At 53.4% G+C, this 26529-nt stretch overlaps 41 non-coding genes across 41 annotated transcripts; all 41 read right to left on the bottom strand.

Annotated features, from left to right (window-relative positions):
• Window positions 1-333: 333 nt before the first annotated feature.
• TRNAA-AGC (transfer RNA alanine (anticodon AGC)) lies at window positions 334-406 on the bottom strand. The gene has a single exon. It is a non-coding gene; the product is annotated as a tRNA-Ala (tRNA).
• Window positions 407-724: 318 nt separating this feature from the next.
• Window positions 725-795, bottom strand: TRNAG-GCC (transfer RNA glycine (anticodon GCC)). Its single transcript has one exon. It is a non-coding gene; the product is annotated as a tRNA-Gly (tRNA).
• A 575-nt stretch (window positions 796-1370) lies between these two features.
• Window positions 1371-1443, bottom strand: TRNAA-UGC (transfer RNA alanine (anticodon UGC)). The gene has a single exon. It is a non-coding gene; the product is annotated as a tRNA-Ala (tRNA).
• Window positions 1444-1804: 361 nt separating this feature from the next.
• TRNAG-GCC (transfer RNA glycine (anticodon GCC)) lies at window positions 1805-1875 on the bottom strand. The gene has a single exon. It is a non-coding gene; the product is annotated as a tRNA-Gly (tRNA).
• Window positions 1876-2936: 1061 nt separating this feature from the next.
• TRNAG-GCC (transfer RNA glycine (anticodon GCC)) lies at window positions 2937-3007 on the bottom strand. Its single transcript has one exon. It is a non-coding gene; the product is annotated as a tRNA-Gly (tRNA).
• Window positions 3008-3582: 575 nt separating this feature from the next.
• Window positions 3583-3655, bottom strand: TRNAA-UGC (transfer RNA alanine (anticodon UGC)). The gene has a single exon. It is a non-coding gene; the product is annotated as a tRNA-Ala (tRNA).
• Window positions 3656-4016: 361 nt separating this feature from the next.
• Window positions 4017-4087, bottom strand: TRNAG-GCC (transfer RNA glycine (anticodon GCC)). The gene has a single exon. It is a non-coding gene; the product is annotated as a tRNA-Gly (tRNA).
• A 1061-nt stretch (window positions 4088-5148) lies between these two features.
• On the bottom strand, window positions 5149-5219 carry TRNAG-GCC (transfer RNA glycine (anticodon GCC)). Its single transcript has one exon. It is a non-coding gene; the product is annotated as a tRNA-Gly (tRNA).
• A 575-nt stretch (window positions 5220-5794) lies between these two features.
• On the bottom strand, window positions 5795-5867 carry TRNAA-UGC (transfer RNA alanine (anticodon UGC)). The gene has a single exon. It is a non-coding gene; the product is annotated as a tRNA-Ala (tRNA).
• A 1103-nt stretch (window positions 5868-6970) lies between these two features.
• Window positions 6971-7043, bottom strand: TRNAA-AGC (transfer RNA alanine (anticodon AGC)). Its single transcript has one exon. It is a non-coding gene; the product is annotated as a tRNA-Ala (tRNA).
• A 964-nt stretch (window positions 7044-8007) lies between these two features.
• On the bottom strand, window positions 8008-8080 carry TRNAA-UGC (transfer RNA alanine (anticodon UGC)). The gene has a single exon. It is a non-coding gene; the product is annotated as a tRNA-Ala (tRNA).
• Window positions 8081-8441: 361 nt separating this feature from the next.
• TRNAG-GCC (transfer RNA glycine (anticodon GCC)) lies at window positions 8442-8512 on the bottom strand. The gene has a single exon. It is a non-coding gene; the product is annotated as a tRNA-Gly (tRNA).
• Window positions 8513-9182: 670 nt separating this feature from the next.
• Window positions 9183-9255, bottom strand: TRNAA-AGC (transfer RNA alanine (anticodon AGC)). The gene has a single exon. It is a non-coding gene; the product is annotated as a tRNA-Ala (tRNA).
• A 318-nt stretch (window positions 9256-9573) lies between these two features.
• On the bottom strand, window positions 9574-9644 carry TRNAG-GCC (transfer RNA glycine (anticodon GCC)). Its single transcript has one exon. It is a non-coding gene; the product is annotated as a tRNA-Gly (tRNA).
• A 1009-nt stretch (window positions 9645-10653) lies between these two features.
• Window positions 10654-10724, bottom strand: TRNAG-GCC (transfer RNA glycine (anticodon GCC)). The gene has a single exon. It is a non-coding gene; the product is annotated as a tRNA-Gly (tRNA).
• A 670-nt stretch (window positions 10725-11394) lies between these two features.
• TRNAA-AGC (transfer RNA alanine (anticodon AGC)) lies at window positions 11395-11467 on the bottom strand. The gene has a single exon. It is a non-coding gene; the product is annotated as a tRNA-Ala (tRNA).
• A 318-nt stretch (window positions 11468-11785) lies between these two features.
• On the bottom strand, window positions 11786-11856 carry TRNAG-GCC (transfer RNA glycine (anticodon GCC)). The gene has a single exon. It is a non-coding gene; the product is annotated as a tRNA-Gly (tRNA).
• Window positions 11857-12431: 575 nt separating this feature from the next.
• Window positions 12432-12504, bottom strand: TRNAA-UGC (transfer RNA alanine (anticodon UGC)). Its single transcript has one exon. It is a non-coding gene; the product is annotated as a tRNA-Ala (tRNA).
• A 361-nt stretch (window positions 12505-12865) lies between these two features.
• TRNAG-GCC (transfer RNA glycine (anticodon GCC)) lies at window positions 12866-12936 on the bottom strand. The gene has a single exon. It is a non-coding gene; the product is annotated as a tRNA-Gly (tRNA).
• A 1061-nt stretch (window positions 12937-13997) lies between these two features.
• On the bottom strand, window positions 13998-14068 carry TRNAG-GCC (transfer RNA glycine (anticodon GCC)). The gene has a single exon. It is a non-coding gene; the product is annotated as a tRNA-Gly (tRNA).
• A 575-nt stretch (window positions 14069-14643) lies between these two features.
• On the bottom strand, window positions 14644-14716 carry TRNAA-UGC (transfer RNA alanine (anticodon UGC)). Its single transcript has one exon. It is a non-coding gene; the product is annotated as a tRNA-Ala (tRNA).
• A 361-nt stretch (window positions 14717-15077) lies between these two features.
• TRNAG-GCC (transfer RNA glycine (anticodon GCC)) lies at window positions 15078-15148 on the bottom strand. The gene has a single exon. It is a non-coding gene; the product is annotated as a tRNA-Gly (tRNA).
• A 670-nt stretch (window positions 15149-15818) lies between these two features.
• On the bottom strand, window positions 15819-15891 carry TRNAA-AGC (transfer RNA alanine (anticodon AGC)). The gene has a single exon. It is a non-coding gene; the product is annotated as a tRNA-Ala (tRNA).
• Window positions 15892-16209: 318 nt separating this feature from the next.
• Window positions 16210-16280, bottom strand: TRNAG-GCC (transfer RNA glycine (anticodon GCC)). Its single transcript has one exon. It is a non-coding gene; the product is annotated as a tRNA-Gly (tRNA).
• A 575-nt stretch (window positions 16281-16855) lies between these two features.
• On the bottom strand, window positions 16856-16928 carry TRNAA-UGC (transfer RNA alanine (anticodon UGC)). Its single transcript has one exon. It is a non-coding gene; the product is annotated as a tRNA-Ala (tRNA).
• Window positions 16929-17289: 361 nt separating this feature from the next.
• Window positions 17290-17360, bottom strand: TRNAG-GCC (transfer RNA glycine (anticodon GCC)). The gene has a single exon. It is a non-coding gene; the product is annotated as a tRNA-Gly (tRNA).
• A 670-nt stretch (window positions 17361-18030) lies between these two features.
• On the bottom strand, window positions 18031-18103 carry TRNAA-AGC (transfer RNA alanine (anticodon AGC)). Its single transcript has one exon. It is a non-coding gene; the product is annotated as a tRNA-Ala (tRNA).
• A 317-nt stretch (window positions 18104-18420) lies between these two features.
• TRNAG-GCC (transfer RNA glycine (anticodon GCC)) lies at window positions 18421-18491 on the bottom strand. Its single transcript has one exon. It is a non-coding gene; the product is annotated as a tRNA-Gly (tRNA).
• Window positions 18492-19066: 575 nt separating this feature from the next.
• TRNAA-UGC (transfer RNA alanine (anticodon UGC)) lies at window positions 19067-19139 on the bottom strand. Its single transcript has one exon. It is a non-coding gene; the product is annotated as a tRNA-Ala (tRNA).
• A 360-nt stretch (window positions 19140-19499) lies between these two features.
• TRNAG-GCC (transfer RNA glycine (anticodon GCC)) lies at window positions 19500-19570 on the bottom strand. Its single transcript has one exon. It is a non-coding gene; the product is annotated as a tRNA-Gly (tRNA).
• A 1061-nt stretch (window positions 19571-20631) lies between these two features.
• TRNAG-GCC (transfer RNA glycine (anticodon GCC)) lies at window positions 20632-20702 on the bottom strand. The gene has a single exon. It is a non-coding gene; the product is annotated as a tRNA-Gly (tRNA).
• A 575-nt stretch (window positions 20703-21277) lies between these two features.
• On the bottom strand, window positions 21278-21350 carry TRNAA-UGC (transfer RNA alanine (anticodon UGC)). The gene has a single exon. It is a non-coding gene; the product is annotated as a tRNA-Ala (tRNA).
• Window positions 21351-21711: 361 nt separating this feature from the next.
• Window positions 21712-21782, bottom strand: TRNAG-GCC (transfer RNA glycine (anticodon GCC)). The gene has a single exon. It is a non-coding gene; the product is annotated as a tRNA-Gly (tRNA).
• Window positions 21783-22452: 670 nt separating this feature from the next.
• TRNAA-AGC (transfer RNA alanine (anticodon AGC)) lies at window positions 22453-22525 on the bottom strand. Its single transcript has one exon. It is a non-coding gene; the product is annotated as a tRNA-Ala (tRNA).
• A 318-nt stretch (window positions 22526-22843) lies between these two features.
• Window positions 22844-22914, bottom strand: TRNAG-GCC (transfer RNA glycine (anticodon GCC)). The gene has a single exon. It is a non-coding gene; the product is annotated as a tRNA-Gly (tRNA).
• A 575-nt stretch (window positions 22915-23489) lies between these two features.
• On the bottom strand, window positions 23490-23562 carry TRNAA-UGC (transfer RNA alanine (anticodon UGC)). The gene has a single exon. It is a non-coding gene; the product is annotated as a tRNA-Ala (tRNA).
• Window positions 23563-23923: 361 nt separating this feature from the next.
• Window positions 23924-23994, bottom strand: TRNAG-GCC (transfer RNA glycine (anticodon GCC)). Its single transcript has one exon. It is a non-coding gene; the product is annotated as a tRNA-Gly (tRNA).
• Window positions 23995-24664: 670 nt separating this feature from the next.
• On the bottom strand, window positions 24665-24737 carry TRNAA-AGC (transfer RNA alanine (anticodon AGC)). Its single transcript has one exon. It is a non-coding gene; the product is annotated as a tRNA-Ala (tRNA).
• Window positions 24738-25055: 318 nt separating this feature from the next.
• On the bottom strand, window positions 25056-25126 carry TRNAG-GCC (transfer RNA glycine (anticodon GCC)). Its single transcript has one exon. It is a non-coding gene; the product is annotated as a tRNA-Gly (tRNA).
• Window positions 25127-25701: 575 nt separating this feature from the next.
• On the bottom strand, window positions 25702-25774 carry TRNAA-UGC (transfer RNA alanine (anticodon UGC)). Its single transcript has one exon. It is a non-coding gene; the product is annotated as a tRNA-Ala (tRNA).
• Window positions 25775-26135: 361 nt separating this feature from the next.
• Window positions 26136-26206, bottom strand: TRNAG-GCC (transfer RNA glycine (anticodon GCC)). Its single transcript has one exon. It is a non-coding gene; the product is annotated as a tRNA-Gly (tRNA).
• Between the last annotated feature and the right edge of the window lie 323 nt (window positions 26207-26529).

Here is a 26529-nt window from a genome sequence, read left to right as displayed (position 1 = left end):
TTCGCACACAAAGAGAAGTTGAACCTGATTCAGGTGATTCAACGAGTCCAAAGCTCTCAGCGTAAGCATGGCACTGGCACCTTTTGCGCTAATGAAATATTGTCTCTTGGCCATGGAGGCCTGCTCGTGCTTTGTTTACTAGATTGCTTTTGTCCAACACTGCCTACGTGACTTTGGCTGAAGCCACAGTTGCCACCACAAAAACGTGGCAACGCCTTGGCACGCGTTATGAGGAGGACTCCGGCTTCCCATGTTGCTCACGGCGCTCGGTTCCAAGCTTCAACATCAAACACAAAAGCAAGGTGTCTCCTGGCAAATCAGGAAAGCTGCATTTGGAGAATGCGGGCATCGATCCCGCTACCTCTCGCATGCTAAGCGAGCGCTCTACCATTTGAGCTAATCCCCCTTTGCTTGAGGTTGTTGCTTGTGCTATGGCTGATCCCTGTCCTCTCCTGGGCTATGTGTAAACTATAGGCAGTTTTGCTAAATCCACAACTTGCTCTGGCCGCTAGACACCAGGAGAGCCACTCCCCCAAGACCTTGGACAACTGAGCCCCTTCTGAAGTATGGCCCCATGGGTTTCAATGATGTCATTGGGAGAAGGTGGTTTCAAAAAGCACTCACACCGCCTAATACATTCTCGACAAGAAACACCTTGTGCCTTGAGGCATTCCATGGGGCTGGAAATTGGGGGAGAGAGCTACAAACACCAAGAGCCCATAATTGCATTGGCCGGGAATCGAACCCGGGCCTCCCGCGTGGCAGGCGAGAATTCTACCACTGAACCACCAATGCTCCACGCCGGGCCAGGCGCCACCACCCTCGCTCAGCTGGCCTAGGAGAGTCCAGCTCTCGCCCACGCTTGACTTGGGATTCGCTTGTCGAAATCCATGAGGATGGCCAGCGACAAGAGCAGAGTGGCGCAGCGGAAGCGTGCTGGGCCCATAACCCAGAGGTCGATGGATCGAAACCATCCTCTGCTACGTTGCCTTTTCCTATGCCAATCGATATTTGCTTGCGGGCCCAAAGGCCTTTCTTTCGCACACAAAGAGAAGTTGAACCTGATTCAGGTGATTCAACGAGTCCAAAGCTCTCAGCGTAAGCATGGCACTGGCACCTTTCCCCCTAATGGAATATTGTCTCTTGGCCATGGAAGCCTGGTCGTGCTTTCTTTAATTGATTGCTTTTGTCCAATACTGCCTACGTGACTTTGGCTGAAGCCACAGATGCCACCACAAAAACGTGGCAATGCCTTGGCACATGTTATGAGGAGCACTCCGGCTTCCCATGTTGCTCACGGCGCTCGGTTCCAAGCTTCAACATCAAACACAAAAGCAAGGTGCCTCCCGTGAAACCAGGAAAGCTGCGTTTGGAGAATGCGGGCATCGATCCCGCTACCTCTCGCATGCAAAGCGAGCGCTCTGCCACTTGAGCTAATCCCCCTTTGCTCGAGTGTGTTGCTTGCGCTATGGCTGATCCCTGTCCTCTCCTGGGCTATGTGTAAAATATAGTCAGTTTTGCGAAATCCACAACCTGCTCTGGCCGCTAGACACCAGGAGAGCCACCCGCTTTCCTAGCGTAGAAGGTTTGCACCCCCCTTTTTTTTCCCTCCTACGACCTTTGACAACTGAGCCCCTTCAGAGGTATGGCCCCATGGGTTTCAATGATGTAATTGGGAGAAGGCTGGTTTCAAAAAGCACTCACACCGCCTAGTACATTCTCGACAAGAAACACCTTGTGCCTTGATGCACTCCACGGGGCTGGAAATTGGGGGAGAGCGCTGCAAACACAAAGAGCCCATAATTGCATTGGCCGGGAATCGAACCCGGGCCTCCCGCGTGGCAGGCGAGAATTCTACCACTGAACCACCAATGCTCCACGCCGGGCCACTTGCCACCACCCTCGCTCAGCTGGTCTAGGAGAGTCCAGCTCTCGCCCACGCTTGACTTGGGATTCGCTGGTCGAAAATCAATGGAAACGCCTAGTCGTCTACATTGTGACTTTGCCACATGGACCCACTCCCCGTGGGAATCGCTGGCAAACTACATCCACATGTGGTTGTTGAGGTTGGTCAGCGACAAGAGCAGAGTGGCGCAGCGGAAGCGTGCTGGGCCCATAACCCAGAGGTCGATGGATCGAAACCATCCTCTGCTACGTTGCCCTTTCCTATGCCAATCGATATTTGCTTGCGTGCGGGCCCAAAGGCCTTTCTTTCGCACACAAAGAGAAGTTGAACCTGATTCAGGTGATTCAACGAGTCCAAAGCTCTCAGCGTAAGCATGGCACTGGCACCTTTTGCGCTAATGAAATATTGTCTCTTGGCCATGGAGGCCTGCTCGTGCTTTGTTTACTAGATTGCTTTTGTCCAACACTGCCTACGTGACTTTGGCTGAAGCCACAGTTGCCACCACAAAAACGTGGCAACGCCTTGGCACGCGTTATGAGGAGGACTCCGGCTTCCCATGTTGCTCACGGCGCTCGGTTCCAAGCTTCAACATCAAACACAAAAGCAAGGTGTCTCCTGGCAAATCAGGAAAGCTGCATTTGGAGAATGCGGGCATCAATCCCGCTACCTCTCGCATGCTAAGCGAGCGCTCTACCATTTGAGCTAATCCCCCTTTGCTTGAGGTTGTTGCTTGTGCTATGGCTGATCCCTGTCCTCTCCTGGGCTATGTGTAAACTATAGGCAGTTTTGCTAAATCCACAACTTGCTCTGGCCGCTAGACACCAGGAGAGCCACTCCCCCAAGACCTTGGACAACTGAGCCCCTTCTGAAGTATGGCCCCATGGGTTTCAATGATGTCATTGGGAGAAGGTGGTTTCAAAAAGCACTCACACCGCCTAATACATTCTCGACAAGAAACACCTTGTGCCTTGAGGCATTCCATGGGGCTGGAAATTGGGGGAGAGAGCTACAAACACCAAGAGCCCATAATTGCATTGGCCGGGAATCGAACCCGGGCCTCCCGCGTGGCAGGCGAGAATTCTACCACTGAACCACCAATGCTCCACGCCGGGCCAGGCGCCACCACCCTCGCTCAGCTGGCCTAGGAGAGTCCAGCTCTCGCCCACGCTTGACTTGGGATTCGCTTGTCGAAATCCATGAGGATGGCCAGCGACAAGAGCAGAGTGGCGCAGCGGAAGCGTGCTGGGCCCATAACCCAGAGGTCGATGGATCGAAACCATCCTCTGCTACGTTGCCTTTTCCTATGCCAATCGATATTTGCTTGCGGGCCCAAAGGCCTTTCTTTCGCACACAAAGAGAAGTTGAACCTGATTCAGGTGATTCAACGAGTCCAAAGCTCTCAGCGTAAGCATGGCACTGGCACCTTTCCCCCTAATGGAATATTGTCTCTTGGCCATGGAAGCCTGGTCGTGCTTTCTTTAATTGATTGCTTTTGTCCAATACTGCCTACGTGACTTTGGCTGAAGCCACAGATGCCACCACAAAAACGTGGCAATGCCTTGGCACATGTTATGAGGAGCACTCCGGCTTCCCATGTTGCTCACGGCGCTCGGTTCCAAGCTTCAACATCAAACACAAAAGCAAGGTGCCTCCCGTGAAACCAGGAAAGCTGCGTTTGGAGAATGCGGGCATCGATCCCGCTACCTCTCGCATGCAAAGCGAGCGCTCTGCCACTTGAGCTAATCCCCCTTTGCTCGAGTGTGTTGCTTGCGCTATGGCTGATCCCTGTCCTCTCCTGGGCTATGTGTAAAATATAGTCAGTTTTGCGAAATCCACAACCTGCTCTGGCCGCTAGACACCAGGAGAGCCACCCGCTTTCCTAGCGTAGAAGGTTTGCACCCCCCTTTTTTTTCCCTCCTACGACCTTTGACAACTGAGCCCCTTCAGAGGTATGGCCCCATGGGTTTCAATGATGTAATTGGGAGAAGGCTGGTTTCAAAAAGCACTCACACCGCCTAGTACATTCTCGACAAGAAACACCTTGTGCCTTGATGCACTCCACGGGGCTGGAAATTGGGGGAGAGCGCTGCAAACACAAAGAGCCCATAATTGCATTGGCCGGGAATCGAACCCGGGCCTCCCGCGTGGCAGGCGAGAATTCTACCACTGAACCACCAATGCTCCACGCCGGGCCACTTGCCACCACCCTCGCTCAGCTGGTCTAGGAGAGTCCAGCTCTCGCCCACGCTTGACTTGGGATTCGCTGGTCGAAAATCAATGGAAACGCCTAGTCGTCTACATTGTGACTTTGCCACATGGACCCACTCCCCGTGGGAATCGCTGGCAAACTACATCCACATGTGGTTGTTGAGGTTGGTCAGCGACAAGAGCAGAGTGGCGCAGCGGAAGCGTGCTGGGCCCATAACCCAGAGGTCGATGGATCGAAACCATCCTCTGCTACGTTGCCCTTTCCTATGCCAATCGATATTTGCTTGCGTGCGGGCCCAAAGGCCTTTCTTTCGCACACAAAGAGAAGTTGAACCTGATTCAGGTGATTCAACGAGTCCAAAGCTCTCAGCGTAAGCATGGCACTGGCACCTTTTGCGCTAATGAAATATTGTCTCTTGGCCATGGAGGCCTGCTCGTGCTTTGTTTACTAGATTGCTTTTGTCCAACACTGCCTACGTGACTTTGGCTGAAGCCACAGTTGCCACCACAAAAACGTGGCAACGCCTTGGCACGCGTTATGAGGAGGACTCCGGCTTCCCATGTTGCTCACGGCGCTCGGTTCCAAGCTTCAACATCAAACACAAAAGCAAGGTGTCTCCTGGCAAATCAGGAAAGCTGCATTTGGAGAATGCGGGCATCGATCCCGCTACCTCTCGCATGCTAAGCGAGTGCTCTACCATTTGAGCTAATCCCCCTTTGCTTGAGGTTGTTGCTTGTGCTATGGCTGATCCCTGTCCTCTCCTGGGCTATGTGTAAACTATAGGCAGTTTTGCTAAATCCACAACTTGCTCTGGCCGCTAGACACCAGGAGAGCCACTCCCCCAAGACCTTGGACAACTGAGCCCCTTCTGAAGTATGGCCCCATGGGTTTCAATGATGTCATTGGGAGAAGGTGGTTTCAAAAAGCACTCACACCGCCTAATACATTCTCGACAAGAAACACCTTGTGCCTTGAGGCATTCCATGGGGCTGGAAATTGGGGGAGAGAGCTACAAACACCAAGAGCCCATAATTGCATTGGCCGGGAATCGAACCCGGGCCTCCCGCGTGGCAGGCGAGAATTCTACCACTGAACCACCAATGCTCCACGCCGGGCCAGGCGCCACCACCCTCGCTCAGCTGGCCTAGGAGAGTCCAGCTCTCGCCCACGCTTGACTTGGGATTCGCTTGTCGAAATCCATGAGGATGGCCAGCGACAAGAGCAGAGTGGCGCAGCGGAAGCGTGCTGGGCCCATAACCCAGAGGTCGATGGATCGAAACCATCCTCTGCTACGTTGCCTTTTCCTATGCCAATCGATATTTGCTTGCGGGCCCAAAGGCCTTTCTTTCGCACACAAAGAGAAGTTGAACCTGATTCAGGTGATTCAACGAGTCCAAAGCTCTCAGCGTAAGCATGGCACTGGCACCTTTCCCCCTAATGGAATATTGTCTCTTGGCCATGGAAGCCTGGTCGTGCTTTCTTTAATTGATTGCTTTTGTCCAATACTGCCTACGTGACTTTGGCTGAAGCCACAGATGCCACCACAAAAACGTGGCAATGCCTTGGCACATGTTATGAGGAGCACTCCGGCTTCCCATGTTGCTCACGGCGCTCGGTTCCAAGCTTCAACATCAAACACAAAAGCAAGGTGCCTCCCGTGAAACCAGGAAAGCTGCGTTTGGAGAATGCGGGCATCGATCCCGCTACCTCTCGCATGCAAAGCGAGCGCTCTGCCACTTGAGCTAATCCCCCTTTGCTCGAGTGTGTTGCTTGCGCTATGGCTGATCCCTGTCCTCTCCTGGGCTATGTGTAAAATATAGTCAGTTTTGCGAAATCCACAACCTGCTCTGGCCGCTAGACACCAGGAGAGCCACCCGCTTTCCTAGCGTAGAAGGTTTGCACCCCCCTTTTTTTTCCCTCCTACGACCTTTGACAACTGAGCCCCTTCAGAGGTATGGCCCCATGGGTTTCAATGATGTAATTGGGAGAAGGCTGGTTTCAAAAAGCACTCACACCGCCTAGTACATTCTCGACAAGAAACACCTTGTGCCTTGATGCACTCCACGGGGCTGGAAATTGGGGGAGAGCGCTGCAAACACAAAGAGCCCATAATTGCATTGGCCGGGAAACGAACCCAGGGCCTCCCGCGTGGCAGGCGAGAATTCTACCACTGAACCACCAATGCTCCACGCCGGGCCACTTGCCACCACCCTCGCTCAGCTGGTCTAGGAGAGTCCAGCTCTCGCCCACGCTTGACTTGGGATTCGCTGGTCGAAAATCAATGGAAACGCCTAGTCGTCTACATTGTGACTTTGCCACATGGACCCACTCCCCGTGGGAATCGCTGGCAAACTACATCCACATGTGGTTGTTGAGGTTGGTCAGCGACAAGAGCAGAGTGGCGCAGCGGAAGCGTGCTGGGCCCATAACCCAGAGGTCGATGGATCGAAACCATCCTCTGCTACGTTGCCCTTTCCTATGCCAATCGATATTTGCTTGCGTGCGGGCCCAAAGGCCTTTCTTTCGCACACAAAGAGAAGTTGAACCTGATTCAGGTGATTCAACGAGTCCAAAGCTCTCAGCGTAAGCATGGCACTGGCACCTTTTGCGCTAATGAAATATTGTCTCTTGGCCATGGAGGCCTGCTCGTGCTTTGTTTACTAGATTGCTTTTGTCCAACACTGCCTACGTGACTTTGGCTGAAGCCACAGTTGCCACCACAAAAACGTGGCAACGCCTTGGCACGCGTTATGAGGAGGACTCCGGCTTCCCATGTTGCTCACGGCGCTCGGTTCCAAGCTTCAACATCAAACACAAAAGCAAGGTGTCTCCTGGCAAATCAGGAAAGCTGCATTTGGAGAATGCGGGCATCGATCCCGCTACCTCTCGCATGCTAAGCGAGCGCTCTACCATTTGAGCTAATCCCCCTTTGCTTGAGGTTGTTGCTTGTGCTATGGCTGATCCCTGTCCTCTCCTGGGCTATGTGTAAACTATAGGCAGTTTTGCTAAATCCACAACTTGCTCTGGCCGCTAGACACCAGGAGAGCCACTCCCCCAAGACCTTGGACAACTGAGCCCCTTCTGAAGTATGGCCCCATGGGTTTCAATGATGTCATTGGGAGAAGGTGGTTTCAAAAAGCACTCACACCGCCTAATACATTCTCGACAAGAAACACCTTGTGCCTTGAGGCATTCCATGGGGCTGGAAATTGGGGGAGAGAGCTACAAACACCAAGAGCCCATAATTGCATTGGCCGGGAATCGAACCCGGGCCTCCCGTGTGGCAGGCGAGAATTCTACCACTGAACCACCAATGCTCCACGCCGGGCCAGGCGCCACCACCCTCGCTCAGCTGGCCTAGGAGAGTCCAGCTCTCGCCCACGCTTGACTTGGGATTCGCTTGTCGAAATCCATGAGGATGGCCAGCGACAAGAGCAGAGTGGCGCAGCGGAAGCGTGCTGGGCCCATAACCCAGAGGTCGATGGATCGAAACCATCCTCTGCTACGTTGCCTTTTCCTATGCCAATCGATATTTGCTTGCGGGCCCAAAGGCCTTTCTTTCGCACACAAAGAGAAGTTGAACCTGATTCAGGTGATTCAACGAGTCCAAAGCTCTCAGCGTAAGCATGGCACTGGCACCTTTCCCCCTAATGGAATATTGTCTCTTGGCCATGGAAGCCTGGTCGTGCTTTCTTTAATTGATTGCTTTTGTCCAATACTGCCTACGTGACTTTGGCTGAAGCCACAGATGCCACCACAAAAACGTGGCAATGCCTTGGCACATGTTATGAGGAGCACTCCGGCTTCCCATGTTGCTCACGGCGCTCGGTTCCAAGCTTCAACATCAAACACAAAAGCAAGGTGCCTCCCGTGAAACCAGGAAAGCTGCGTTTGGAGAATGCGGGCATCGATCCCGCTACCTCTCGCATGCAAAGCGAGCGCTCTGCCACTTGAGCTAATCCCCCTTTGCTCGAGTGTGTTGCTTGCGCTATGGCTGATCCCTGTCCTCTCCTGGGCTATGTGTAAAATATAGTCAGTTTTGCGAAATCCACAACCTGCTCTGGCCGCTAGACACCAGGAGAGCCACCCGCTTTCCTAGCGTAGAAGGTTTGCACCCCCCTTTTTTTTCCCTCCTACGACCTTTGACAACTGAGCCCCTTCAGAGGTATGGCCCCATGGGTTTCAATGATGTAATTGGGAGAAGGCTGGTTTCAAAAAGCACTCACACCGCCTAGTACATTCTCGACAAGAAACACCTTGTGCCTTGATGCACTCCACGGGGCTGGAAATTGGGGGAGAGCGCTGCAAACACAAAGAGCCCATAATTGCATTGGCCGGGAATCGAACCCGGGCCTCCCGCGTGGCAGGCGAGAATTCTACCACTGAACCACCAATGCTCCACGCCGGGCCACTTGCCACCACCCTCGCTCAGCTGGTCTAGGAGAGTCCAGCTCTCGCCCACGCTTGACTTGGGATTCGCTGGTCGAAAATCAATGGAAACGCCTAGTCGTCTACATTGTGACTTTGCCACATGGACCCACTCCCCGTGGGAATCGCTGGCAAACTACATCCACATGTGGTTGTTGAGGTTGGTCAGCGACAAGAGCAGAGTGGCGCAGCGGAAGCGTGCTGGGCCCATAACCCAGAGGTCGATGGATCGAAACCATCCTCTGCTACGTTGCCCTTTCCTATGCCAATCGATATTTGCTTGCGTGCGGGCCCAAAGGCCTTTCTTTCGCACACAAAGAGAAGTTGAACCTGATTCAGGTGATTCAACGAGTCCAAAGCTCTCAGCGTAAGCATGGCACTGGCACCTTTTGCGCTAATGAAATATTGTCTCTTGGCCATGGAGGCCTGCTCGTGCTTTGTTTACTAGATTGCTTTTGTCCAACACTGCCTACGTGACTTTGGCTGAAGCCACAGTTGCCACCACAAAAACGTGGCAACGCCTTGGCACGCGTTATGAGGAGGACTCCGGCTTCCCATGTTGCTCACGGCGCTCGGTTCCAAGCTTCAACATCAAACACAAAAGCAAGGTGTCTCCTGGCAAATCAGGAAAGCTGCATTTGGAGAATGCGGGCATCGATCCCGCTACCTCTCGCATGCTAAGCGAGCGCTCTACCATTTGAGCTAATCCCCCTTTGCTTGAGGTTGTTGCTTGTGCTATGGCTGATCCCTGTCCTCTCCTGGGCTATGTGTAAACTATAGGCAGTTTTGCTAAATCCACAACTTGCTCTGGCCGCTAGACACCAGGAGAGCCACTCCCCCAAGACCTTGGACAACTGAGCCCCTTCTGAAGTATGGCCCCATGGGTTTCAATGATGTCATTGGGAGAAGGTGGTTTCAAAAAGCACTCACACCGCCTAATACATTCTCGACAAGAAACACCTTGTGCCTTGAGGCATTCCATGGGGCTGGAAATTGGGGGAGAGAGCTACAAACACCAAGAGCCCATAATTGCATTGGCCGGGAATCGAACCCGGGCCTCCCGCGTGGCAGGCGAGAATTCTACCACTGAACCACCAATGCTCCACGCCGGGCCAGGCGCCACCACCCTCGCTCAGCTGGCCTAGGAGAGTCCAGCTCTCGCCCACGCTTGACTTGGGATTCGCTTGTCGAAATCCATGAGGATGGCCAGCGACAAGAGCAGAGTGGCGCAGCGGAAGCGTGCTGGGCCCATAACCCAGAGGTCGATGGATCGAAACCATCCTCTGCTACGTTGCCTTTTCCTATGCCAATCGATATTTGCTTGCGGGCCCAAAGGCCTTTCTTTCGCACACAAAGAGAAGTTGAACCTGATTCAGGTGATTCAACGAGTCCAAAGCTCTCAGCGTAAGCATGGCACTGGCACCTTTCCCCCTAATGGAATATTGTCTCTTGGCCATGGAAGCCTGGTCGTGCTTTCTTTAATTGATTGCTTTTGTCCAATACTGCCTACGTGACTTTGGCTGAAGCCACAGATGCCACCACAAAAACGTGGCAATGCCTTGGCACATGTTATGAGGAGCACTCCGGCTTCCCATGTTGCTCACGGCGCTCGGTTCCAAGCTTCAACATCAAACACAAAAGCAAGGTGCCTCCCGTGAAACCAGGAAAGCTGCGTTTGGAGAATGCGGGCATCAATCCCGCTACCTCTCGCATGCAAAGCGAGCGCTCTGCCACTTGAGCTAATCCCCCTTTGCTCGAGTGTGTTGCTTGCGCTATGGCTGATCCCTGTCCTCTCCTGGGCTATGTGTAAAATATAGTCAGTTTTGCGAAATCCACAACCTGCTCTGGCCGCTAGACACCAGGAGAGCCACCCGCTTTCCTAGCGTAGAAGGTTTGCACCCCCCTTTTTTTTCCCTCCTACGACCTTTGACAACTGAGCCCCTTCAGAGGTATGGCCCCATGGGTTTCAATGATGTAATTGGGAGAAGGCTGGTTTCAAAAAGCACTCACACCGCCTAGTACATTCTCGACAAGAAACACCTTGTGCCTTGATGCACTCCACGGGGCTGGAAATTGGGGGAGAGCGCTGCAAACACAAAGAGCCCATAATTGCATTGGCCGGGAATCGAACCCGGGCCTCCCGCGTGGCAGGCGAGAATTCTACCACTGAACCACCAATGCTCCACGCCGGGCCACTTGCCACCACCCTCGCTCAGCTGGTCTAGGAGAGTCCAGCTCTCGCCCACGCTTGACTTGGGATTCGCTGGTCGAAAATCAATGGAAACGCCTAGTCGTCTACATTGTGACTTTGCCACATGGACCCACTCCCCGTGGGAATCGCTGGCAAACTACATCCACATGTGGTTGTTGAGGTTGGTCAGCGACAAGAGCAGAGTGGCGCAGCGGAAGCGTGCTGGGCCCATAACCCAGAGGTCGATGGATCGAAACCATCCTCTGCTACGTTGCCCTTTCCTATGCCAATCGATATTTGCTTGCGTGCGGGCCCAAAGGCCTTTCTTTCGCACACAAAGAGAAGTTGAACCTGATTCAGGTGATTCAACGAGTCCAAAGCTCTCAGCGTAAGCATGGCACTGGCACCTTTTGCGCTAATGAAATATTGTCTCTTGGCCATGGAGGCCTGCTCGTGCTTTGTTTACTAGATTGCTTTTGTCCAACACTGCCTACGTGACTTTGGCTGAAGCCACAGTTGCCACCACAAAAACGTGGCAACGCCTTGGCACGCGTTATGAGGAGGACTCCGGCTTCCCATGTTGCTCACGGCGCTCGGTTCCAAGCTTCAACATCAAACACAAAAGCAAGGTGTCTCCTGGCAAATCAGGAAAGCTGCATTTGGAGAATGCGGGCATCGATCCCGCTACCTCTCGCATGCTAAGCGAGCGCTCTACCATTTGAGCTAATCCCCCTTTGCTTGAGGTTGTTGCTTGTGCTATGGCTGATCCCTGTCCTCTCCTGGGCTATGTGTAAACTATAGGCAGTTTTGCTAAATCCACAACTTGCTCTGGCCGCTAGACACCAGGAGAGCCACTCCCCCAAGACCTTGGACAACTGAGCCCCTTCTGAAGTATGGCCCCATGGGTTTCAATGATGTCATTGGGAGAAGGTGGTTTCAAAAAGCACTCACACCGCCTAATACATTCTCGACAAGAAACACCTTGTGCCTTGAGGCATTCCATGGGGCTGGAAATTGGGGGAGAGAGCTACAAACACCAAGAGCCCATAATTGCATTGGCCGGGAATCGAACCCGGGCCTCCCGCGTGGCAGGCGAGAATTCTACCACTGAACCACCAATGCTCCACGCCGGGCCAGGCGCCACCACCCTCGCTCAGCTGGCCTAGGAGAGTCCAGCTCTCGCCCACGCTTGACTTGGGATTCGCTTGTCGAAATCCATGAGGATGGCCAGCGACAAGAGCAGAGTGGCGCAGCGGAAGCGTGCTGGGCCCATAACCCAGAGGTCGATGGATCGAAACCATCCTCTGCTACGTTGCCTTTTCCTATGCCAATCGATATTTGCTTGCGGGCCCAAAGGCCTTTCTTTCGCACACAAAGAGAAGTTGAACCTGATTCAGGTGATTCAACGAGTCCAAAGCTCTCAGCGTAAGCATGGCACTGGCACCTTTCCCCCTAATGGAATATTGTCTCTTGGCCATGGAAGCCTGGTCGTGCTTTCTTTAATTGATTGCTTTTGTCCAATACTGCCTACGTGACTTTGGCTGAAGCCACAGATGCCACCACAAAAACGTGGCAATGCCTTGGCACATGTTATGAGGAGCACTCCGGCTTCCCATGTTGCTCACGGCGCTCGGTTCCAAGCTTCAACATCAAACACAAAAGCAAGGTGCCTCCCGTGAAACCAGGAAAGCTGCGTTTGGAGAATGCGGGCATCGATCCCGCTACCTCTCGCATGCAAAGCGAGCGCTCTGCCACTTGAGCTAATCCCCCTTTGCTCGAGTGTGTTGCTTGCGCTATGGCTGATCCCTGTCCTCTCCTGGGCTATGTGTAAAATATAGTCAGTTTTGCGAAATCCACAACCTGCTCTGGCCGCTAGACACCAGGAGAGCCACCCGCTTTCCTAGCGTAGAAGGTTTGCACCCCCCTTTTTTTTCCCTCCTACGACCTTTGACAACTGAGCCCCTTCAGAGGTATGGCCCCATGGGTTTCAATGATGTAATTGGGAGAAGGCTGGTTTCAAAAAGCACTCACACCGCCTAGTACATTCTCGACAAGAAACACCTTGTGCCTTGATGCACTCCACGGGGCTGGAAATTGGGGGAGAGCGCTGCAAACACAAAGAGCCCATAATTGCATTGGCCGGGAATCGAACCCGGGCCTCCCGCGTGGCAGGCGAGAATTCTACCACTGAACCACCAATGCTCCACGCCGGGCCACTTGCCACCACCCTCGCTCAGCTGGTCTAGGAGAGTCCAGCTCTCGCCCACGCTTGACTTGGGATTCGCTGGTCGAAAATCAATGGAAACGCCTAGTCGTCTACATTGTGACTTTGCCACATGGACCCACTCCCCGTGGGAATCGCTGGCAAACTACATCCACATGTGGTTGTTGAGGTTGGTCAGCGACAAGAGCAGAGTGGCGCAGCGGAAGCGTGCTGGGCCCATAACCCAGAGGTCGATGGATCGAAACCATCCTCTGCTACGTTGCCCTTTCCTATGCCAATCGATATTTGCTTGCGTGCGGGCCCAAAGGCCTTTCTTTCGCACACAAAGAGAAGTTGAACCTGATTCAGGTGATTCAACGAGTCCAAAGCTCTCAGCGTAAGCATGGCACTGGCACCTTTTGCGCTAATGAAATATTGTCTCTTGGCCATGGAGGCCTGCTCGTGCTTTGTTTACTAGATTGCTTTTGTCCAACACTGCCTACGTGACTTTGGCTGAAGCCACAGTTGCCACCACAAAAACGTGGCAACGCCTTGGCACGCGTTATGAGGAGGACTCCGGCTTCCCATGTTGCTCACGGCGCTCGGTTCCAAGCTTCAACATCAAACACAAAAGCAAGGTGTCTCCTGGCAAATCAGGAAAGCTGCATTTGGAGAATGCGGGCATCGACCCCGCTACCTCTCGCATGCTAAGCGAGCGCTCTACCATTTGAGCTAATCCCCCTTTGCTTGAGGTTGTTGCTTGTGCTATGGCTGATCCCTGTCCTCTCCTGGGCTATGTGTAAACTATAGGCAGTTTTGCTAAATCCACAACTTGCTCTGGCCGCTAGACACCAGGAGAGCCACTCCCCCAAGACCTTGGACAACTGAGCCCCTTCTGAAGTATGGCCCCATGGGTTTCAATGATGTCATTGGGAGAAGGTGGTTTCAAAAAGCACTCACACCGCCTAATACATTCTCGACAAGAAACACCTTGTGCCTTGAGGCATTCCATGGGGCTGGAAATTGGGGGAGAGAGCTACAAACACCAAGAGCCCATAATTGCATTGGCCGGGAATCGAACCCGGGCCTCCCGCGTGGCAGGCGAGAATTCTACCACTGAACCACCAATGCTCCACGCCGGGCCAGGCGCCACCACCCTCGCTCAGCTGGCCTAGGAGAGTCCAGCTCTCGCCCACGCTTGACTTGGGATTCGCTTGTCGAAATCCATGAGGATGGTCAGCGACAAGAGCAGAGTGGCGCAGCGGAAGCGTGCTGGGCCCATAACCCAGAGGTCGATGGATCGAAACCATCCTCTGCTACGTTGCCTTTTCCTATGCCAATCGATATTTGCTTGCGGGCCCAAAGGCCTTTCTTTCGCACACAAAGAGAAGTTGAACCTGATTCAGGTGATTCAACGAGTCCAAAGCTCTCAGCGTAAGCATGGCACTGGCACCTTTCCCCCTAATGGAATATTGTCTCTTGGCCATGGAAGCCTGGTCGTGCTTTCTTTAATTGATTGCTTTTGTCCAATACTGCCTACGTGACTTTGGCTGAAGCCACAGATGCCACCACAAAAACGTGGCAATGCCTTGGCACATGTTATGAGGAGCACTCCGGCTTCCCATGTTGCTCACGGCGCTCGGTTCCAAGCTTCAACATCAAACACAAAAGCAAGGTGCCTCCCGTGAAACCAGGAAAGCTGCGTTTGGAGAATGCGGGCATCGATCCCGCTACCTCTCGCATGCAAAGCGAGCGCTCTGCCACTTGAGCTAATCCCCCTTTGCTCGAGTGTGTTGCTTGCGCTATGGCTGATCCCTGTCCTCTCCTGGGCTATGTGTAAAATATAGTCAGTTTTGCGAAATCCACAACCTGCTCTGGCCGCTAGACACCAGGAGAGCCACCCGCTTTCCTAGCGTAGAAGGTTTGCACCCCCCTTTTTTTTCCCTCCTAAGACCTTTGACAACTGAGCCCCTTCAGAGGTATGGCCCCATGGGTTTCAATGATGTAATTGGGAGAAGGCTGGTTTCAAAAAGCACTCACACCGCCTAGTACATTCTCGACAAGAAACACCTTGTGCCTTGATGCACTCCACGGGGCTGGAAATTGGGGGAGAGCGCTGCAAACACAAAGAGCCCATAATTGCATTGGCCGGGAATCGAACCCGGGCCTCCCGCGTGGCAGGCGAGAATTCTACCACTGAACCACCAATGCTCCACGCCGGGCCACTTGCCACCACCCTCGCTCAGCTGGTCTAGGAGAGTCCAGCTCTCGCCCACGCTTGACTTGGGATTCGCTGGTCGAAAATCAATGGAAACGCCTAGTCGTCTACATTGTGACTTTGCCACATGGACCCACTCCCCGTGGGAATCGCTGGCAAACTACATCCACATGTGGTTGTTGAGGTTGGTCAGCGACAAGAGCAGAGTGGCGCAGCGGAAGCGTGCTGGGCCCATAACCCAGAGGTTGATGGATCGAAACCATCCTCTGCTACGTTGCCCTTTCCTATGCCAATCGATATTTGCTTGCGTGTGGGCCCAAAGGCCTTTCTTTCGCACACAAAGAGAAGTTGAACCTGATTCAGGTGATTCAACGAGTCCAAAGCTCTCAGCGTAAGCATGGCACTGGCACCTTTTGCGCTAATGAAATATTGTCTCTTGGCCATGGAGGCCTGCTCGTGCTTTGTTTACTAGATTGCTTTTGTCCAACACTGCCTACGTGACTTTGGCTGAAGCCACAGTTGCCACCACAAAAACGTGGCAACGCCTTGGCACGCGTTATGAGGAGGACTCCGGCTTCCCATGTTGCTCACGGCGCTCGGTTCCAAGCTTCAACATCAAACACAAAAGCAAGGTGTCTCCTGGCAAATCAGGAAAGCTGCATTTGGAGAATGCGGGCATCGATCCCGCTACCTCTCGCATGCTAAGCGAGCGCTCTACCATTTGAGCTAATCCCCCTTTGCTTGAGGTTGTTGCTTGTGCTATGGCTGATCCCTGTCCTCTCCTGGGCTATGTGTAAACTATAGGCAGTTTTGCTAAATCCACAACTTGCTCTGGCCGCTAGACACCAGGAGAGCCACTCCCCCAAGACCTTGGACAACTGAGCCCCTTCTGAAGTATGGCCCCATGGGTTTCAATGATGTCATTGGGAGAAGGTGGTTTCAAAAAGCACTCACACCGCCTAATACATTCTCGACAAGAAACACCTTGTGCCTTGAGGCATTCCATGGGGCTGGAAATTGGGGGAGAGAGCTACAAACACCAAGAGCCCATAATTGCATTGGCCGGGAATCGAACCCGGGCCTCCCGCGTGGCAGGCGAGAATTCTACCACTGAACCACCAATGCTCCACGCCGGGCCAGGCGCCACCACCCTCGCTCAGCTGGCCTAGGAGAGTCCAGCTCTCGCCCACGCTTGACTTGGGATTCGCTTGTCGAAATCCATGAGGATGGTCAGCGACAAGAGCAGAGTGGCGCAGCGGAAGCGTGCTGGGCCCATAACCCAGAGGTCGATGGATCGAAACCATCCTCTGCTACGTTGCCTTTTCCTATGCCAATCGATATTTGCTTGCGGGCCCAAAGGCCTTTCTTTCGCACACAAAGAGAAGTTGAACCTGATTCAGGTGATTCAACGAGTCCAAAGCTCTCAGCGTAAGCATGGCACTGGCACCTTTCCCCCTAATGGAATATTGTCTCTTGGCCATGGAAGCCTGGTCGTGCTTTCTTTAATTGATTGCTTTTGTCCAATACTGCCTACGTGACTTTGGCTGAAGCCACAGATGCCACCACAAAAACGTGGCAATGCCTTGGCACATGTTATGAGGAGCACTCCGGCTTCCCATGTTGCTCACGGCGCTCGGTTCCAAGCTTCAACATCAAACACAAAAGCAAGGTGCCTCCCGTGAAACCAGGAAAGCTGCGTTTGGAGAATGCGGGCATCGATCCCGCTACCTCTCGCATGCAAAGCGAGCGCTCTGCCACTTGAGCTAATCCCCCTTTGCTCGAGTGTGTTGCTTGCGCTATGGCTGATCCCTGTCCTCTCCTGGGCTATGTGTAAAATATAGTCAGTTTTGCGAAATCCACAACCTGCTCTGGCCGCTAGACACCAGGAGAGCCACCCGCTTTCCTAGCGTAGAAGGTTTGCACCCCCCTTTTTTTTCCCTCCTACGACCTTTGACAACTGAGCCCCTTCAGAGGTATGGCCCCATGGGTTTCAATGATGTAATTGGGAGAAGGCTGGTTTCAAAAAGCACTCACACCGCCTAGTACATTCTCGACAAGAAACACCTTGTGCCTTGATGCACTCCACGGGGCTGGAAATTGGGGGAGAGCGCTGCAAACACAAAGAGCCCATAATTGCATTGGCCGGGAATCGAACCCGGGCCTCCCGCGTGGCAGGCGAGAATTCTACCACTGAACCACCAATGCTCCACGCCGGGCCACTTGCCACCACCCTCGCTCAGCTGGTCTAGGAGAGTCCAGCTCTCGCCCACGCTTGACTTGGGATTCGCTGGTCGAAAATCAATGGAAACGCCTAGTCGTCTACATTGTGACTTTGCCACATGGACCCACTCCCCGTGGGAATCGCTGGCAAACTACATCCACATGTGGTTGTTGAGGTTGGTCAGCGACAAGAGCAGAGTGGCGCAGCGGAAGCGTGCTGGGCCCATAACCCAGAGGTCGATGGATCGAAACCATCCTCTGCTACGTTGCCCTTTCCTATGCCAATCGATATTTGCTTGCGTGCGGGCCCAAAGGCCTTTCTTTCGCACACAAAGAGAAGTTGAACCTGATTCAGGTGATTCAACGAGTCCAAAGCTCTCAGCGTAAGCATGGCACTGGCACCTTTTGCGCTAATGAAATATTGTCTCTTGGCCATGGAGGCCTGCTCGTGCTTTGTTTACTAGATTGCTTTTGTCCAACACTGCCTACGTGACTTTGGCTGAAGCCACAGTTGCCACCACAAAAACGTGGCAACGCCTTGGCACGCGTTATGAGGAGGACTCCGGCTTCCCATGTTGCTCACGGCGCTCGGTTCCAAGCTTCAACATCAAACACAAAAGCAAGGTGTCTCCTGGCAAATCAGGAAAGCTGCATTTGGAGAATGCGGGCATCGATCCCGCTACCTCTCGCATGCTAAGCGAGCGCTCTACCATTTGAGCTAATCCCCCTTTGCTTGAGGTTGTTGCTTGTGCTATGGCTGATCCCTGTCCTCTCCTGGGCTATGTGTAAACTATAGGCAGTTTTGCTAAATCCACAACTTGCTCTGGCCGCTAGACACCAGGAGAGCCACTCCCCAAGACCTTGGACAACTGAGCCCCTTCTGAAGTATGGCCCCATGGGTTTCAATGATGTCATTGGGAGAAGGTGGTTTCAAAAAGCACTCACACCGCCTAATACATTCTCGACAAGAAACACCTTGTGCCTTGAGGCATTCCATGGGGCTGGAAATTGGGGGAGAGAGCTACAAACACCAAGAGCCCATAATTGCATTGGCCGGGAATCGAACCCGGGCCTCCCGCGTGGCAGGCGAGAATTCTACCACTGAACCACCAATGCTCCACGCCGGGCCAGGCGCCACCACCCTCGCTCAGCTGGCCTAGGAGAGTCCAGCTCTCGCCCACGCTTGACTTGGGATTCGCTTGTCGAAATCCATGAGGATGGTCAGCGACAAGAGCAGAGTGGCGCAGCGGAAGCGTGCTGGGCCCATAACCCAGAGGTCGATGGATCGAAACCATCCTCTGCTACGTTGCCTTTTCCTATGCCAATCGATATTTGCTTGCGGGCCCAAAGGCCTTTCTTTCGCACACAAAGAGAAGTTGAACCTGATTCAGGTGATTCAACGAGTCCAAAGCTCTCAGCGTAAGCATGGCACTGGCACCTTTCCCCCTAATGGAATATTGTCTCTTGGCCATGGAAGCCTGGTCGTGCTTTCTTTAATTGATTGCTTTTGTCCAATACTGCCTACGTGACTTTGGCTGAAGCCACAGATGCCACCACAAAAACGTGGCAATGCCTTGGCACATGTTATGAGGAGCACTCCGGCTTCCCATGTTGCTCACGGCGCTCGGTTCCAAGCTTCAACATCAAACACAAAAGCAAGGTGCCTCCCGTGAAACCAGGAAAGCTGCGTTTGGAGAATGCGGGCATCGATCCCGCTACCTCTCGCATGCAAAGCGAGCGCTCTGCCACTTGAGCTAATCCCCCTTTGCTCGAGTGTGTTGCTTGAGCTATGGCTGATCCCTGTCCTCTCCTGGGCTATGTGTAAAATATAGTCAGTTTTGCGAAATCCACAACCTGCTCTGGCCGCTAGACACCAGGAGAGCCACCCGCTTTCCTAGCGTAGAAGGTTTGCACCCCCCTTTTTTTCCCTCCTACGACCTTTGACAACTGAGCCCCTTCAGAGGTATGGCCCCATGGGTTTCAATGATGTAATTGGGAGAAGGCTGGTTTCAAAAAGCACTCACACCGCCTAGTACATTCTCGACAAGAAACACCTTGTGCCTTGATGCACTCCACGGGGCTGGAAATTGGGGGAGAGCGCTGCAAACACAAAGAGCCCATAATTGCATTGGCCGGGAATCGAACCCGGGCCTCCCGCGTGGCAGGCGAGAATTCTACCACTGAACCACCAATGCTCCACGCCGGGCCACTTGCCACCACCCTCGCTCAGCTGGTCTAGGAGAGTCCAGCTCTCGCCCACGCTTGACTTGGGATTCGCTGGTCGAAAATCAATGGAAACGCCTAGTCGTCTACATTGTGACTTTGCCACATGGACCCACTCCCCGTGGGAATCGCTGGCAAACTACATCCACATGTGGTTGTTGAGGTTGGTCAGCGACAAGAGCAGAGTGGCGCAGCGGAAGCGTGCTGGGCCCATAACCCAGAGGTCGATGGATCGAAACCATCCTCTGCTACGTTGCCCTTTCCTATGCCAATCGATATTTGCTTGCGTGCGGGCCCAAAGGCCTTTCTTTCGCACACAAAGAGAAGTTGAACCTGATTCAGGTGATTCAACGAGTCCAAAGCTCTCAGCGTAAGCATGGCACTGGCACCTTTTGCGCTAATGAAATATTGTCTCTTGGCCATGGAGGCCTGCTCGTGCTTTGTTTACTAGATTGCTTTTGTCCAACACTGCCTACGTGACTTTGGCTGAAGCCACAGTTGCCACCACAAAAACGTGGCAACGCCTTGGCACGCGTTATGAGGAGGACTCCGGCTTCCCATGTTGCTCACGGCGCTCGGTTCCAAGCTTCAACATCAAACACAAAAGCAAGGTGTCTCCTGGCAAATCAGGAAAGCTGCATTTGGAGAATGCGGGCATCAATCCCGCTACCTCTCGCATGCTAAGCGAGCACTCTACCATTTGAGCTAATCCCCCTTTGCTTGAGGTTGTTGCTTGTGCTATGGCTGATCCCTGTCCTCTCCTGGGCTATGTGTAAACTATAGGCAGTTTTGCTAAATCCACAACTTGCTCTGGCCGCTAGACACCAGGAGAGCCACTCCCCCAAGACCTTGGACAACTGAGCCCCTTCTGAAGTATGGCCCCATGGGTTTCAATGATGTCATTGGGAGAAGGTGGTTTCAAAAAGCACTCACACCGCCTAATACATTCTCGACAAGAAACACCTTGTGCCTTGAGGCATTCCATGGGGCTGGAAATTGGGGGAGAGAGCTACAAACACCAAGAGCCCATAATTGCATTGGCCGGGAATCGAACCCGGGCCTCCCGCGTGGCAGGCGAGAATTCTACCACTGAACCACCAATGCTCCACGCCGGGCCAGGCGCCACCACCCTCGCTCAGCTGGCCTAGGAGAGTCCAGCTCTCGCCCACGCTTGACTTGGGATTCGCTTGTCGAAATCCATGAGGATGGCCAGCGACAAGAGCAGAGTGGCGCAGCGGAAGCGTGCTGGGCCCATAACCCAGAGGTCGATGGATCGAAACCATCCTCTGCTACGTTGCCTTTTCCTATGCCAATCGATATTTGCTTGCGGGCCCAAAGGCCTTTCTTTCGCACACAAAGAGAAGTTGAACCTGATTCAGGTGATTCAACGAGTCCAAAGCTCTCAGCGTAAGCATGGCACTGGCACCTTTCCCCCTAATGGAATATTGTCTCTTGGCCATGGAAGCCTGGTCGTGCTTTCTTTAATTGATTGCTTTTGTCCAATACTGCCTACGTGACTTTGGCTGAAGCCACAGATGCCACCACAAAAACGTGGCAATGCCTTGGCACATGTTATGAGGAGCACTCCGGCTTCCCATGTTGCTCACGGCGCTCGGTTCCAAGCTTCAACATCAAACACAAAAGCAAGGTGCCTCCCGTGAAACCAGGAAAGCTGCGTTTGGAGAATGCGGGCATCGATCCCGCTACCTCTCGCATGCAAAGCGAGCGCTCTGCCACTTGAGCTAATCCCCCTTTGCTCGAGTGTGTTGCTTGCGCTATGGCTGATCCCTGTCCTCTCCTGGGCTATGTGTAAAATATAGTCAGTTTTGCGAAATCCACAACCTGCTCTGGCCGCTAGACACCAGGAGAGCCACCCGCTTTCCTAGCGTAGAAGGTTTGCACCCCCCTTTTTTTTCCCTCCTACGACCTTTGACAACTGAGCCCCTTCAGAGGTATGGCCCCATGGGTTTCAATGATGTAATTGGGAGAAGGCTGGTTTCAAAAAGCACTCACACCGCCTAGTACATTCTCGACAAGAAACACCTTGTGCCTTGATGCACTCCACGGGGCTGGAAATTGGGGGAGAGCGCTGCAAACACAAAGAGCCCATAATTGCATTGGCCGGGAATCGAACCCGGGCCTCCCGCGTGGCAGGCGAGAATTCTACCACTGAACCACCAATGCTCCACGCCGGGCCACTTGCCACCACCCTCGCTCAGCTGGTCTAGGAGAGTCCAGCTCTCGCCCACGCTTGACTTGGGATTCGCTGGTCGAAAATCAATGGAAACGCCTAGTCGTCTACATTGTGACTTTGCCACATGGACCCACTCCCCGTGGGAATCGCTGGCAAACTACATCCACATGTGGTTGTTGAGGTTGGTCAGCGACAAGAGCAGAGTGGCGCAGCGGAAGCGTGCTGGGCCCATAACCCAGAGGTCGATGGATCGAAACCATCCTCTGCTACGTTGCCCTTTCCTATGCCAATCGATATTTGCTTGCGTGCGGGCCCAAAGGCCTTTCTTTCGCACACAAAGAGAAGTTGAACCTGATTCAGGTGATTCAACGAGTCCAAAGCTCTCAGCGTAAGCATGGCACTGGTACCTTTTGCGCTAATGAAATATTGTCTCTTGGCCATGGAGGCCTGCTCGTACTTTGTTTACTAGATTGCTTTTGTCCAACACTGCCTACGTGACTTTGGCTGAAGCCACAGTTGCCACCACAAAAACGTGGCAACGCCTTGGCACGCGTTATGAGGAGGACTCCGGCTTCCCATGTTGCTCACGGCGCTCGGTTCCAAGCTTCAACATCAAACACAAAAGCAAGGTGTCTCCTGGCAAATCAGGAAAGCTGCATTTGGAGAATGCGGGCATCGATCCCGCTACCTCTCGCATGCTAAGCGAGCGCTCTACCATTTGAGCTAATCCCCCTTTGCTTGAGGTTGTTGCTTGTGCTATGGCTGATCCCTGTCCTCTCCTGGGCTATGTGTAAACTATAGGCAGTTTTGCTAAATCCACAACTTGCTCTGGCCGCTAGACACCAGGAGAGCCACTCCCCCAAGACCTTGGACAACTGAGCCCCTTCTGAAGTATGGCCCCATGGGTTTCAATGATGTCATTGGGAGAAGGTGGTTTCAAAAAGCACTCACACCGCCTAATACATTCTCGACAAGAAACACCTTGTGCCTTGAGGCATTCCATGGGGCTGGAAATTGGGGGAGAGAGCTACAAACACCAAGAGCCCATAATTGCATTGGCCGGGAATCGAACCCGGGCCTCCCGCGTGGCAGGCGAGAATTCTACCACTGAACCACCAATGCTCCACGCCGGGCCAGGCGCCACCACCCTCGCTCAGCTGGCCTAGGAGAGTCCAGCTCTCGCCCACGCTTGACTTGGGATTCGCTTGTCGAAATCCATGAGGATGGTCAGCGACAAGAGCAGAGTGGCGCAGCGGAAGCGTGCTGGGCCCATAACCCAGAGGTCGATGGATCGAAACCATCCTCTGCTACGTTGCCTTTTCCTATGCCAATCGATATTTGCTTGCGGGCCCAAAGGCCTTTCTTTCGCACACAAAGAGAAGTTGAACCTGATTCAGGTGATTCAACGAGTCCAAAGCTCTCAGCGTAAGCATGGCACTGGCACCTTTCCCCCTAATGGAATATTGTCTCTTGGCCATGGAAGCCTGGTCGTGCTTTCTTTAATTGATTGCTTTTGTCCAATACTGCCTACGTGACTTTGGCTGAAGCCACAGATGCCACCACAAAAACGTGGCAATGCCTTGGCACATGTTATGAGGAGCACTCCGGCTTCCCATGTTGCTCACGGCGCTCGGTTCCAAGCTTCAACATCAAACACAAAAGCAAGGTGCCTCCCGTGAAACCAGGAAAGCTGCGTTTGGAGAATGCGGGCATCGATCCCGCTACCTCTCGCATGCAAAGCGAGCGCTCTGCCACTTGAGCTAATCCCCCTTTGCTCGAGTGTGTTGCTTGCGCTATGGCTGATCCCTGTCCTCTCCTGGGCTATGTGTAAAATATAGTCAGTTTTGCGAAATCCACAACCTGCTCTGGCCGCTAGACACCAGGAGAGCCACCCGCTTTCCTAGCGTAGAAGGTTTGCACCCCCCTTTTTTTTCCCTCCTACGACCTTTGACAACTGAGCCCCTTCAGAGGTATGGCCCCATGGGTTTCAATGATGTAATTGGGAGAAGGCTGGTTTCAAAAAGCACTCACACCGCCTAGTACATTCTCGACAAGAAACACCTTGTGCCTTGATGCACTCCACGGGGCTGGAAATTGGGGGAGAGCGCTGCAAACACAAAGAGCCCATAATTGCATTGGCCGGGAATCGAACCCGGGCCTCCCGCGTGGCAGGCGAGAATTCTACCACTGAACCACCAATGCTCCACGCCGGGCCACTTGCCACCACCCTCGCTCAGCTGGTCTAGGAGAGTCCAGCTCTCGCCCACGCTTGACTTGGGATTCGCTGGTCGAAAATCAATGGAAACGCCTAGTCGTCTACATTGTGACTTTGCCACATGGACCCACTCCCCGTGGGAATCGCTGGCAAACTACATCCACATGTGGTTGTTGAGGTTGGTCAGCGACAAGAGCAGAGTGGCGCAGCGGAAGCGTGCTGGGCCCATAACCCAGAGGTCGATGGATTGAAACCATCCTCTGCTACGTTGCCCTTTCCTATGCCAATCGATATTTGCTTGCGTGCGGGCCCAAAGGCCTTTCTTTCACACACAAAGAGAAGTTGAACCTGATTCAGGTGATTCAACGAGTCCAAAGCTCTCAGCGTAAGCATGGCACTGGCACCTTTTGCGCTAATGAAATATTGTCTCTTGGCCATGGAGGCCTGCTCGTGCTTTGTTTACTAGATTGCTTTTGTCCAACACTGCCTACGTGACTTTGGCTGAAGCCACAGTTGCCACCACAAAAACGTGGCAACGCCTTGGCACGCGTTATGAGGAGGACTCCGGCTTCCCATGTTGCTCACGGCGCTCGGTTCCAAGCTTCAACATCAAACACAAAAGCAAGGTGTCTCCTGGCAAATCAGGAAAGCTGCATTTGGAGAATGCGGGCATCGATCCCGCTACCTCTCGCATGCTAAGCGAGCGCTCTACCATTTGAGCTAATCCCCCTTTGCTTGAGGTTGTTGCTTGTGCTATGGCTGATCCCTGTCCTCTCCTGGGCTATGTGTAAACTATAGGCAGTTTTGCTAAATCCACAACTTGCTCTGGCCGCTAGACACCAGGAGAGCCACTCCCCCAAGACCTTGGACAACTGAGCCCCTTCTGAAGTATGGCCCCATGGGTTTCAATGATGTCATTGGGAGAAGGTGGTTTCAAAAAGCACTCACACCGCCTAATACATTCTCGACAAGAAACACCTTGTGCCTTGAGGCATTCCATGGGGCTGGAAATTGGGGGAGAGAGCTACAAACACCAAGAGCCCATAATTGCATTGGCCGGGAATCGAACCCGGGCCTCCCGCGTGGCAGGCGAGAATTCTACCACTGAACCACCAATGCTCCACGCCGGGCCAGGCGCCACCACCCTCGCTCAGCTGGCCTAGGAGAGTCCAGCTCTCGCCCACGCTTGACTTGGGATTCGCTTGTCGAAATCCATGAGGATGGCCAGCGACAAGAGCAGAGTGGCGCAGCGGAAGCGTGCTGGGCCCATAACCCAGAGGTCGATGGATCGAAACCATCCTCTGCTACGTTGCCTTTTCCTATGCCAATCGATATTTGCTTGCGGGCCCAAAGGCCTTTCTTTCGCACACAAAGAGAAGTTGAACCTGATTCAGGTGATTCAACGAGTCCAAAGCTCTCAGCGTAAGCATGGCACTGGCACCTTTCCCCCTAATGGAATATTGTCTCTTGGCCATGGAAGCCTGGTCGTGCTTTCTTTAATTGATTGCTTTTGTCCAATACTGCCTACGTGACTTTGGCTGAAGCCACAGATGCCACCACAAAAACGTGGCAATGCCTTGGCACATGTTATGAGGAGCACTCCGGCTTCCCGTGTTGCTCACGGCGCTCGGTTCCAAGCTTCAACATCAAACACAAAAGCAAGGTGCCTCCCGTGAAACCAGGAAAGCTGCGTTTGGAGAATGCGGGCATCGATCCCGCTACCTCTCGCATGCAAAGCGAGCGCTCTGCCACTTGAGCTAATCCCCCTTTGCTCGAGTGTGTTGCTTGCACTATGGCTGATCCCTGTCCTCTCCTGGGCTATGTGTAAAATATAGTCAGTTTTGCGAAATCCACAACCTGCTCTGGCCGCTAGACACCAGGAGAGCCACCCGCTTTCCTAGCGTAGAAGGTTTGCACCCCCCTTTTTTTTCCCTCCTACGACCTTTGACAACTGAGCCCCTTCAGAGGTATGGCCCCATGGGTTTCAATGATGTAATTGGGAGAAGGCTGGTTTCAAAAAGCACTCACACCGCCTAGTACATTCTCGACAAGAAACACCTTGTGCCTTGATGCACTCCACAGGGCTGGAAATTGGGGGAGAGCGCTGCAAACACAAAGAGCCCATAATTGCATTGGCCGGGAATCGAACCCGGGCCTCCCGCGTGGCAGGCGAGAATTCTACCACTGAACCACCAATGCTCCACGCCGGGCCACTTGCCACCACCCTCGCTCAGCTGGTCTAGGAGAGTCCAGCTCTCGCCCACGCTTGACTTGGGATTCGCTGGTCGAAAATCAATGGAAACGCCTAGTCGTCTACATTGTGACTTTGCCACATGGACCCACTCCCCGTGGGAATCGCTGGCAAACTACATCCACATGTGGTTGTTGAGGTTGGTCAGCGACAAGAGCAGAGTGGCGCAGCGGAAGCGTGCTGGGCCCATAACCCAGAGGTCGATGGATCGAAACCATCCTCTGCTACGTTGCCCTTTCCTATGCCAATCGATATTTGCTTGCGTGCGGGC

The sequence above is a fragment of the Lithobates pipiens genome, unplaced genomic scaffold, assembly GCF_037356315.1.
Source record: "Lithobates pipiens isolate NorthernLeopardFrog02 unplaced genomic scaffold, aLitPip1_a1.2 Scaffold_18, whole genome shotgun sequence".
Classification (NCBI taxonomy): domain Eukaryota; kingdom Metazoa; phylum Chordata; class Amphibia; order Anura; family Ranidae; genus Lithobates; species Lithobates pipiens.
The sequence above is the reverse complement of the archived record's forward strand: the minus strand, read 5'-3'. Positions and strand labels throughout refer to the sequence as shown.